This window comes from Heloderma suspectum, chromosome 4, assembly GCF_057233095.1.
Source record: "Heloderma suspectum isolate Gila_16-S chromosome 4, 16-S_ref, whole genome shotgun sequence".
In the NCBI taxonomy this organism is placed as follows: Eukaryota; Metazoa; Chordata; class Lepidosauria; order Squamata; family Helodermatidae; genus Heloderma; species Heloderma suspectum.
Genome location: NC_139461.1, coordinates 262,644,207 through 262,655,382, shown reverse-complemented (window position 1 = coordinate 262,655,382; position 11,176 = coordinate 262,644,207).

Genomic DNA, 11,176 nt, shown 5'->3' with positions numbered 1-11,176 from the left:
CCACTGGCTAGCAGGGATGCAAATGGTGGCGGCCATAGCCGCCGCTGTTTGTGTCCCTGCAGTCAGCTGTGATAGGCTACGTAAATGTTTAAGTAGCCTATCATGGCTGACTTTAAAAAAAAAGCACGTATGCAAATGGCGGCAGCCACGGCAGCCGCCATTTGCGTCCTTATTTTGGCACGTCTTAATCTATGTAAAAATTTACATAGACTAAGATGGAGAAAATAAGGGGAACGCAAATAGCGTAGCGTCTACGCTATTTGCGTTCCCCTTATTTTCGCCATCTTAGTCTACATAAATGTTTACGTAGACTAAGACGTGCCAAAATAAGGAATGCAAATGGCGGCGGCCATGGCCGCCGCCATTTGTGTACACGCGTTTTTGTTTTTGTTTTTTTAACCCTAGCCGTGATAGGCTACGTAAATCTTTACGTAGCCGATCATGTTTTTTTGTTTTGTTTTGTTTTTAAACTGGAAATGGCAGCGGCGGCAGCCGGTCAGAAGACCGGCCACCGCAGCCGCTGCCGCCGAACCGCCGCTGCAGCCGCCGCCGCAGCCGCCGCCGCCAGGAAGATCCGCCCAAGGTAAGTCTCGTCCCGGGGGGGCGGAGGGGCGGACCATTCCACCACCGATTTCGGGGGGCCGAATGCGCTGGCATTCGGCCTCCCCGAGATCCATGGTGGAACTTTCATACATCCCTAATTAAATGTCATTCTGTTGTTTTCTGCCCAGTGCTCCAGTCTATCAAGATCACTTTGAATTTTGTTTCTCTCTTCCAAAGTATTAGCTATCCCACCCAATTTTGTGTCATCTGCAAATGTGATCAGCATTCCCTGCACCTCCTCCTCCAAGTCATTAATAAAAAAAGTTGACAAGCAGTGGGCCCAGGACTGAGCCCTGCAGTACCCCACTCGTTACCTCTCCCCAGTTTGAGAAGATCCCACTGATAAGACTCTTTGAGTCCAATTCTGTAGCCAACTGTGGATCCACCAGATCGTTGTTTCATCTAGCCCACTTTGAGCAAGTTTGCTCATCAGGATATCATGGGGCACTTTGTCGAAAGCTTTGCTGAAGTCGAGGTATATTATATCCACAGCATTCCCACAGTCCACAAGGGAGGTTACTTGATCAAAGAATGAGATCAGATTCATCTGGCAGGATTTGTTCTTGACAAATCCATGTTGGCTTCGAGTAATCGCTGCATTGTTGTCAAGGTGCTTCCAGATGGATTGTTTTATCAACTGCTCCAGAATTTTCCCAGGGATTGATGTCAGACTGACTGGTCTGTAGTTCCCAGGTTCCTCCTTTTTACCCTTTTTGAAGATGGGGACAACATTAGCCCTCCTCCAGTCATCTGGCACTTCACCCGTCCTCCATGATTTCTCAAAGAGAATAGGCAGTGGTTCTGTGAGTTCTTCTGCCAGTTCCTTTATTACTCTAGGGTGCAGTTCATCTGGCCCTGGAGATTTGAACTCATTCAAAGTAATTAGGTGTTCCTTGACCATATGCCTATCGATCTCAAGCTGCAATCCTGCCTGTACTTCGCCTGTACTTCGCCTTTGCCGGGGGGCGGGGGTCATAGACCCTCTTTAGGGAGAAGACTGAGCCAAAGTAGGAATTGATCCCTTGACATGACACCAGAACCTAGCAAAGAGACTGAGCCCTGCAGACTTGGCATTGTAATTAGCACTTCAAAGAATCCAGTTCTGTGATACAAAAGAGATGAGGAGTAAAATCCAACATAGGTCCTACTTAGAGTAGACCCATTGGAATGAATGGGGCTTAAATCCAACATAGGTCCTACTTAGAGTAGACCCATTGGAATGAATCACAATGAACTTAAGTCCCATTCATTCCAATGGGTCTACTCTAAGTAGGACCTATGTTGGATTTTACCCAAGGTGATATTTTCAGAGTGCAACCCAGAAGCTGCACTTTCATTTGAGCTTGGTCAAGACTGTAATAAAGAAGTGGAGCCTTCAGACTTGCAGGCTGACAGTGTTATCCTGCATATGTTTACTCAGAAGTAAGCTTCATGGAGATAAATGAGAGCTGCTTCAAAGAAAGTGTGCTTAGGATTACAGTCAATATCCCTAGTGAGCCTGAAACTCACAATTACCTCCTGCAAATCAACAGCATACATAGTGGAAGAATCTTAGGGTTATATCCAATGTTAGTCTAACCTAAGTCCCATTCATTCTACTCTAAGTAGAACTAAGATTGGATACAACCATTATTGCTTCTGATTGCAGCAAAGAGGCATATTGTTCTACTGGTCTTTCAAGCTGCAGTAGATGTAAGATTGTTGTATACAAAAAACCCAGAAGGAGATATCTGTGATGAAAGTGCACAAGAAACGTGTTATTCTAAGGATCTGCTGATGCAAGAAGCCATACAGCAGGATTATGTGATCATTGCAACCAAGGATAATATGTATGTAGAAATCACAATCTAAAGCTCTCTTTCAACAATTAAAAATCAGAAGGTGATAGAGCAAAATCAAACAGCGAATCCTCAGTGTAGAATCCTGTGCAATGGAATTCTGGGGATAAACTAATTGTTTCAGCAGCTAATGACAAAAACCCAACAGGCAGGCCTGCAGAGCTTCTCTGCCTGGACATTTAGGTCATTCAGCAAGAGGTCATCAGCCAGTCTTTATCTTGTCCTCCTTTCTCATTCTCCAGCCCACACTGTGAATGGAGACCTTCTTGGGCCCTTTCCCCATGCACATAGCTTTCTGTCAGGGACTGGAGAGAGTTCTTTATCAAACACATAGATCTTGTCCAGAGGGATCAGATTTCAGGGATCTACTGTAGGATTTTGGATCCATGAAGACCAGAACAGGTGGACTACTGCAGATTTAACTTGCACCTGGCATTCAACAGAGCTGATAGGGTTGAGCATTTTACCAGTACAGTCATGCGGTGTACCTGCCTTTCCCTGGGGTGCTTCCCACATGCCTGGCTATCATGTTCTACTCTAACACCAGTTGCTGTGTGGGAAGCATCTCTGTGAATGGGCACTGCAACTTAACCAAGCCCCTGGTACAAGTAATATTTTGTCTTGCCAATGTATGACCTCACCACTTCTGGCCTTGCTTATCCTTCCCTCTCTGCCAGAATAGGACTGGAAAATCAATGTCCTGTAACATTTTTAACTTAAAGTGCCAATTCTTCTAGGAGGCATCAGCCATCCAACATGACTGCAGTGAACGCTGGGATGAGGGCCCTCTGAATTCTGCTTCAACATCACTATGGTCCATACAATGCACAGCACCTGTTTATCTGTTCATTGCATTTGTAACATTTCCAGTTTCTTTTCTGTTTTCTTTTCTGGGAACTCTTTGTCCACTTCTTTTTTCCAAAGCCCATCCTGACTCAGATGGGCTGTTTTATGTCATGGGAAGACAGATCCCCTACATTTACATAAAGAGGCCTAGTAATCTAACCTCCTACGCGCTCTTTTCTCCTCTGCCTTCAAGTCAACTCAATTATTCCTAGGGCGACATGAACAATTATGCAACTTAAGTTTCCTAGTAGGATCTCAGCCAAATGGGGCCCATCTGTGGCACAATGATTTAGCAGTTTCCCAGTGTGGAGGAGCGTGGGTCTATCTTGTTCTTTGTATAAAGCTGCACTGTAGTTCAGAACACTGGGTGCTTCTGGATGAGGATTTTATTGGGCAATTGCTCTGCTCATTCATCAAATTCTATGGAGGGTCCAGACTCCAGATGACAACGTCTTCCATTTCTGCACCGCTTCTTCCAGGGGATCTGTGGTCGTTATTCCTGCAGCAGCAAAAGTTAGAATATTAAAGGGGCAGGGAATGATTTGGCAGTGCATGAGATTGGATGCAGATTTAGTCATACGTAGAGTACACCCATTGAAATCAATGGGATTTAAGTTAGCCATGACTTACTTAAGTCCCATTGATTTCAGTGGGTCTACTCTACGTATGACTAGGGGGTTCATCACACAAAACTATTTATCAATTTATTGGGGCTTCTGTTTTCTCATTCTAAGCGAGATAAAGTTCAGCACTTTACACAGACAAGTTCCTTGCAGCCTCGGGGCAGAGAGCAAGCTGCAAATCAGTGGGTCTCCAGAGGGATTCAAGTCTCTCTCATGCGCGCGCTCTCACTCTCTCTGCAAAGCAGCACACAGGGGATGGGGATGGAGGTGGCTTCATTGCTGTCAGCCGTTTACATGGGGAGTCGCCATCTTCTTCCTCCCCGGCCAGCTCTGCGCTCTCTTTGAGCCTCTTCTAACCCAGCCAAGAAAACTCTCCTCCCAGGCCAGGTCAACAGGCAGACATGCTGTAGGAGGAGAGTGGGGAAAACAATAGTGATTTTCCTGCTCTTCTCAATGGCTTTTTCTTCCCAGGCTGTGGATATAGCAAAACCACACATTTACACACAGCCATTAAAGTGGATTTACATTTAAACAGTGGATTATCTCAAGGTTGTTGGTTTTTTTAGAGAGATAAAGAGCAAATACAGCTGGATGTGCCCTGGAGGTTGACAGAGTCATGTAAATGACCAGCAAACTTCCGTGAGTAACCAATCACGAGCCTACGATAAATGTCTCATGTAAAGACAGCCTAAATCTGGATCTAACCCCATATGCACAGAAGAAAGGCTTCCTTCCTTCCTGATGCAAACAGAGTGTGAGAATGTTGTCAAAAGGCAAAAAGTGTGGATTTTGTGATTCAGAAACAGTGGAAATCCTGCTGAGTGAAATCTTCAAGATTCAGCTGTGGCTCATGGAATCAAAGGATGTCAGGAGTAGGGATGGCGGAGAATTCCGCCAGGGATTTCAGTGCCCCCAAAATCCGTGGCAGAACTGCCTGCCACCCCCCGCCCCCCCACGGATTCCCCCCAGGACGAAGCTTACCTGGGGTGGATGTCCCGGACAGCAGCAGCTCCAGCAGCGGCTCCAGCGGCGGCTTTGGCAGCAGCGGCGGCTTTGGCAGCAGCGGCTGGTCTTTCGACCGGCTGCTGCAGCCGCCATTTGCATTCTGGTCTTTGCCGTGATAGGCTACGTAAGTATTTATGTCACAGCAAGCCAAGAAGAAAAAAAAAGGCGTACGCAAATGGTGGCAGCTACAGCGGCCGCCATTTGTGTTCCCTATTTTTCGCCGTTTTATCCTATGTAAATATTTACGTAGGCGATTACGGCGAAAAAAAAGGGAACCACAAATAGCATAGTGGGCGCTATTTGCATTTTTTTTTCGCCATTTTATCCTTACTTATAAATAAGGATAAGGATAATAATATAAATAAATAAGGATATAAGTATCCTTATAAATACTTACGTAGTCTATCATGGCAGCCTGGAAGGATGCAAATGATGGCTGCTACGGTGGCTGCCATTTGCGTCTGCAGCAGCCCGTCTGCGGCCGGAAGTCCGGCTCCGGACGGCCCTGGCTGGCTGCTCTGCGGAGTTGCCACGGAGCAGAGCCGGCCAGGCAGGATTCCGGGGGGGAGGACCAGATCGCCTCCCCCCCTATCAAGGATTCCGGGGGGAGGGACAGAGCGCCTCCCCACCCCCAGCAGATCCCCCAACCAGAACCAGGTAAGGGATTCGTACATCCCTAGTCAGGAGACCAAAGCTGCTACTCAGTCACCAAAGATCTCACTTCCAGTTCTAGAACTACTACACTCAACTCAGTCTCTTGAGACTTTCTCCTGCTTCCTGTTTGCACCATGATTATTTAGCAATCAGTGTGTTGCTCTGATCCTGAGAATATTCCTCTTTTCCCCTGGGCAATTTAGGGCCAAATTAGATATGACATTAATTGCGTGAATACAATGAATGTGCACATTTCGGTTGTGGAAACGGCACCCATGGGGGAGCCTGAACACTGGGAGCACAGCTGCTGTTTGCATCAGGATGAGAGCCTCCACTGGAACCAATGGAGGCTTCCCTCCTGATCTAAACAGCAGCTTGCAGACGTGATTTCCATCAGGACCACAGCAGCGGGAAAGGATCCACTCCCCATGGTCTTGATGTTGCTCAGGCTCCCCCATAACAAAAGCATGCACATTAATTGCATCCATGAAATTCACATCAGGTCTAGTTTGGCCCTTAATGATCAATCCTGTGATTACCAGCGTCTGATGCCAAGGCAGTTCCTGAATTAACCACACTGTTCCTTGTCTTTTAGCTCCCCGACTCTGATGCTTCACACGCTGCTTCCCAGAGAGAGAGAGAGAGAGAGAGAGAGAGAGAAGAAAAGGGATGCCTCCATCCACTTTCGGTTCTGGCCCAAACCACTTTTTGTGGGTGGCAACTGATAGATTTGGGCCAAGGGTAAGCAGTCTTTCATAGACTCACACCCTTGATATAGAGCCTTGATATAAGGGTCAAGAAAAGTGGAAATCAGGGAGCAGGGGAGAGAGAAAGGTAGGAATCCAAGAAGGAGGCAAGAAAATGTGTCTCCCCCCCCAAAAAAAAAGATGGCCACATGTGCCTGTGGGCCCGAAAAGGTTGCCTGTCCCTGATGTAGGGACTAAGGGGCCTTTTGCTGTGACATGTAGCTCACCTCTCTTGCTTGGAGTTATCACCTGTTGCTCTGCAAGAAGCTTAAGTGCAATTTAACTGCTTTCTGCTGTGGTACACTGAGGTGATCTGTAGAGTGAAGTGGCAGAGTGGGGTTGATGGGTGGGCGGTAAAGCATTGCAGCAGCAGGTAAAATCCAGGGTGCCTCCAAGGTTTTCCCTCCCTGAACAGGAGGTGCTTCTCTTCATGGTAACAGAGTTGCGCTCATGAAAAGAACCACTCCATTGGCACAACTCTCTGTGTTTGATCTGGGATCTGCCTTCCGCAAGAGGAAGAGGCCTTTTCCCTCCGCCTTATTTTTGGGGATCCCCATTCCTGCCAACACCACAGGTCACCCCATTCAGCAAGGACTTCTGACTCTGTAGCATTTTCAGGGAGCTGGAGGGGCTGCTGTGGAAGTCCACGTCTTCATTATCATAGAATCATAAATTCATAGGGTTGGAAGGGGCCTACAAGGCCATAGAGTCCAACCCCCTGCTTACTGCAGGAAGCCTCATTCCCAGGTGGTCTCCCATCCAAGTACTAACCAGGGCTGACCCTGCTTAGCTTCCAAGCTCAGATGAGCTCAGGCACCTCCAGCCCTTTGCTCATCTCTGCCATCACAGTTGATCCAGTGCAAATCTGGATCCAACCTCCTTCTGTGAACAGAAGCTCCTTCCATGAATGGAGGATCCAAGTCTAGGGCCATTTGACTCTGTGATTTTTGGATCACAAATAGCGTTTCTTTGCTCATTTTATCAAGATGGGATTGCATGGGGAGAGATCCTAGGTAAGAAGTAGAGATGTTTCCATTGCACTTGCACTTGTAGAGGTATTAAGATACAAGTCCATGAGATTTAAGCCTGTCGTTGGTTTGAGATTATTTATTGTTGTTTTATTTTACATGTTGCAAGTTTCTTTGAACTCTTTTGGAATATCGCATATAGGCCCTATAAGTAGTGTTCAGAGCTGCTGTATTTCAGCAGCCGACAAACAAGCCAGCCCACTCTTCCCTCTTGGTTTACCTGGATTATGGAATTTTCAAAAGCATGCAGAACCTCACATCCTAACCGCTGGCAGGAATACTGGCTCACCCTCCCTGGCCTTTCTCCTGCATCAGCTCTCCAGTCGTCTTCTCCAGGCTTCAGACTTGCACTTTCACCTCTATGATGTTGAAAGTCTGCCCGCAGTGAGCTCCCACTTGTCATTTCCTCCCTGTGGTGAGTGCCAGCTCACTGCTCTGCCTGAGCATTCCCTGCTGCACAGCCCAGCTGCAGCTTCTGTGGGTGACTGCGAGGATTCAGTTTTATATCCTTTTGGCATGATAATGCATTTCACTGTGAGAACTCATATGACCTATTGAGTTCATCAACCTCTGTGGCCTACAGGGCTTTTCCCTGCTGTTTCCAGATTTACACATCATGAAAATGAATATCCCATGCTTTCTTCTTGGGAGGCTACTTGGGTTTGCAGAAACTAGGATCCTGGAACTGTAAGCATTATTCTTTTCCTTCCCCTCTTCACGGCCTTGCAAATATATCGTTCCTCAATCCTCACCTTCTTTTATACCAAGAAAATGCTGCCAAATCCCATCTGTTTGCAAACGATCTAACAGCTTAGATTATGTCAAATCTGTGTTCTTTATTTAGAACAGCCTCCCCCAACCTGGTGCCTTCCAGATGTGTGGGACTACAATTCCCATCATTTTGGCCGTGCTGGCTGCAGGATGCTGGAAGCTGTAGTCCCACACATCTGGAGGACACCAGGTTGGGAAAGGCTAATTTAGGGCACAATCCTATGCTTGCTTAGACAGAAAAAAAGTCCTACAACTCCCAGCATTCCCCAGCCAACCATGCTGGCTAGGGAATGCTGGGAGTTGTAGGACTTTTTTCTGTCTCAACTTGCATAAGATTGTGCCCTTAGTATATCATTATTTATTTGACTTATTGATTTTTATTATGATGCATGCTACACCAGTTATCCTCCTGATGTGCTAAATCTAGCAAATCATGCTGGTCTGATAAACAGAATTTCTTAGCATTGTGTGTAAATGGGCTTTGCTAGCAAGTGTGTGAAATTTAAAAGCAGCTGATCAGATACTAATGAAACACAGGCCTTAGGGCAGAGCGGCTGTTCTGTAGTGTCCTGCACCAACACCTTTCTACAGTTTTTATTTGAGCAATAAACTGTAAGCAGCTGTACCAAATTCCACACTCCATCACGAGCATTACTTCCTGATGAGATCTAAACCTGACACCCACAAGACCAAAGGTTTATGAAACAGAGTAAAGCGTGGGCCATTTGTATATCGTGTGGGCCGCCGGAAGACTTCTGCGTTTTGTATAACTGCAGGAGCATGGTGTCCGATCCTGAGCCAGCTGCTCCAGTTGTTCCTGGCACTCGCACAGAGAAAAAGCCTCCAATGAGCATGTTCAGGGTTTGATCTCTGTCTGTCAACAAGTTCCTCAGAAGGGCACAGAGTTAACCAAAAATGGCATTCCTCAAACCAGAACCCATTCCACCAAGGCAATGCCAAAACTGCTGATGGCCATTGCCTATTTACAGAGCAGAACCTGGGAGTACAAGCTGAAACAGGCACAAAACCATCAAGAGGAAAGGGAAGGGGGATCTACCAATCAACAAGCTGCTGAGGCCCTCATTAAAGTTGCTAGAACTCGCCTGTCCCATCAAAAAGTGTGGCGTGAGCTTACTTCATTCATGCCAAAGGCAGCCTCCCATCCTTGCCTCTTCAAACCATTCAGAGGGGTCCAGCTGGCTTTCCCAAAGTCTACTTGTAGCAAAAGAGACACTTGCTCATGCATTCCTCATACATGATGATTTCACACTTTTGTTCCTAGTTTCCTAGCTAAGCAGGAAGCAATCACCTCCAGAACTTCCTCCCTCTCCGTGGGGCAAGTGTGGGCAACCTTTTCTCTGTTGAGAGCCACATAGGTATGTGTGGTATGTTTGGGGCCACACAGGTATGTTTGGGGCCACACATCAGTGGTGGTGAGTGGGGCCAAAGCCAGTGATGGCCAAAGCCAAAAGTGGGTGAGTCACCCCTTTTCTCTTTGTTCCCTCTCTCCCTTTACCTTCCCACGCCAGCAGCTCTGGGTAGGGAGGCCTTTTGGAATTGGGCCGAGGGCCACAGGTTAGAGCAGTGGTAGACCACGTGCTGTGCATGCAGAAGGCCCCAGTTTTAACCCTGGGCATCGCAAACAGCAGGAACTGACAGCAGGTGAGAGGAAAGACTTCTGCCCAGGACCGTGGAGAGCGGCGGCTAGATGGAGCAGACCATACCAGGCTATTTATTCATGTATTAAATTTATTCATTGATTAAATTTATAAAATGCCTCATCAAATAAATTTCTCTAGGTGTTTTTACAGTCATGATAAAAATACAAATAAAAATCACAATAAAATCAACAACATAAAACTAATAAAACTGCCAACACAGTATAAAATACAATATCACATTGCAGGGATTAAGACAATAAAACACAAAAATACTAAAATATTTTAAAAGACTGTAAGGGAACAATCCTATGGCCTCTAGTCAGCATCTTAGGGGCCATAGGATACTTTGGATTCCTGGATCCGAGGTCAGAGGCAGCGCTCCAACCTTGGATCCAGGAATCTGCACTCTGCCCCCTTCCTTCTCCCCCTCACAGCCAGTGCGGAAAGAACCGCTCTGGCTGTTTCTCCAATGTCAGGAAGTCGACCCTGGAGAGGGGATAGAGAGGGCATTCTGGGGGCAGGGAGGAGAGGAGACTGGAGAGTCCGGGATACGAGTTATCCCAAGGCCCGTTCAGCCTCCTTCCCTCCCCCTCTGACACACCCCAGCTAGAAGGGCAAAAAGGCCCATCTAGCAAAAATGCAGCATGGAAGGAGCAGGGAGGTGACAATCACCTCTGCCGCTCCTCCAGCTCTGCAGTGGATGCTCATCAGCCTCTGAGTTCAGAGGCTTTCAAGCACCAAGGGTATAAGTCATAGGACAGCACCTTAAAAGACATCCAAAAAAATTTAAAAGCCTGGGAGAAAAGGAAAGTCTTAGCCCGGCAATGGAAAGCTAGCAGTGTGGGTGCCAGCAAGCTTCCCTTGGGAAAGCATTCCAGAACTGGGGGGCCACTACCAAAAAAGCCCTCTAGATGGATTTCTGACCCGGCATAAAGCAGCTTCCTGCGTTTGTCTCTTGGAAGACACCTATGGCAGGAGCTGGAGAGGCCAAAAGAAAGTGTATATATGTGTTTTTCTTGAACAAGGGTCCAAGAAACCTACAATGGTAATGTGAAAGCCTCATGCCTTGCCTTCCTCCAACTGTCAAGCTGGAGGGAGTGAATGAGAAACAGGTGCAGAGCCCAGCCTTCTGTCTGCCATCATGGGAAGGAGAGAGCATGGCTGGAAGTGAAGCCAGTCCTGGGTTGGCTGCCTCCAGCTCAGGCCTGTTTCCCTATGAAGTTTGTTTTACCAGGGGATTAACATCATCTGTTTGAAATGAACTTAGAGTGGTGCTGCGTGGCTTCATCTGGCCTCAGCCACCCCTCTAACAATGCATTCTGCAGACAAGCAAGGCCCAGGAATGCCAAGCAAGCACTTGACTGCTGAAATCTGTTGCAATCCACTCCAAGATTCCAGTGC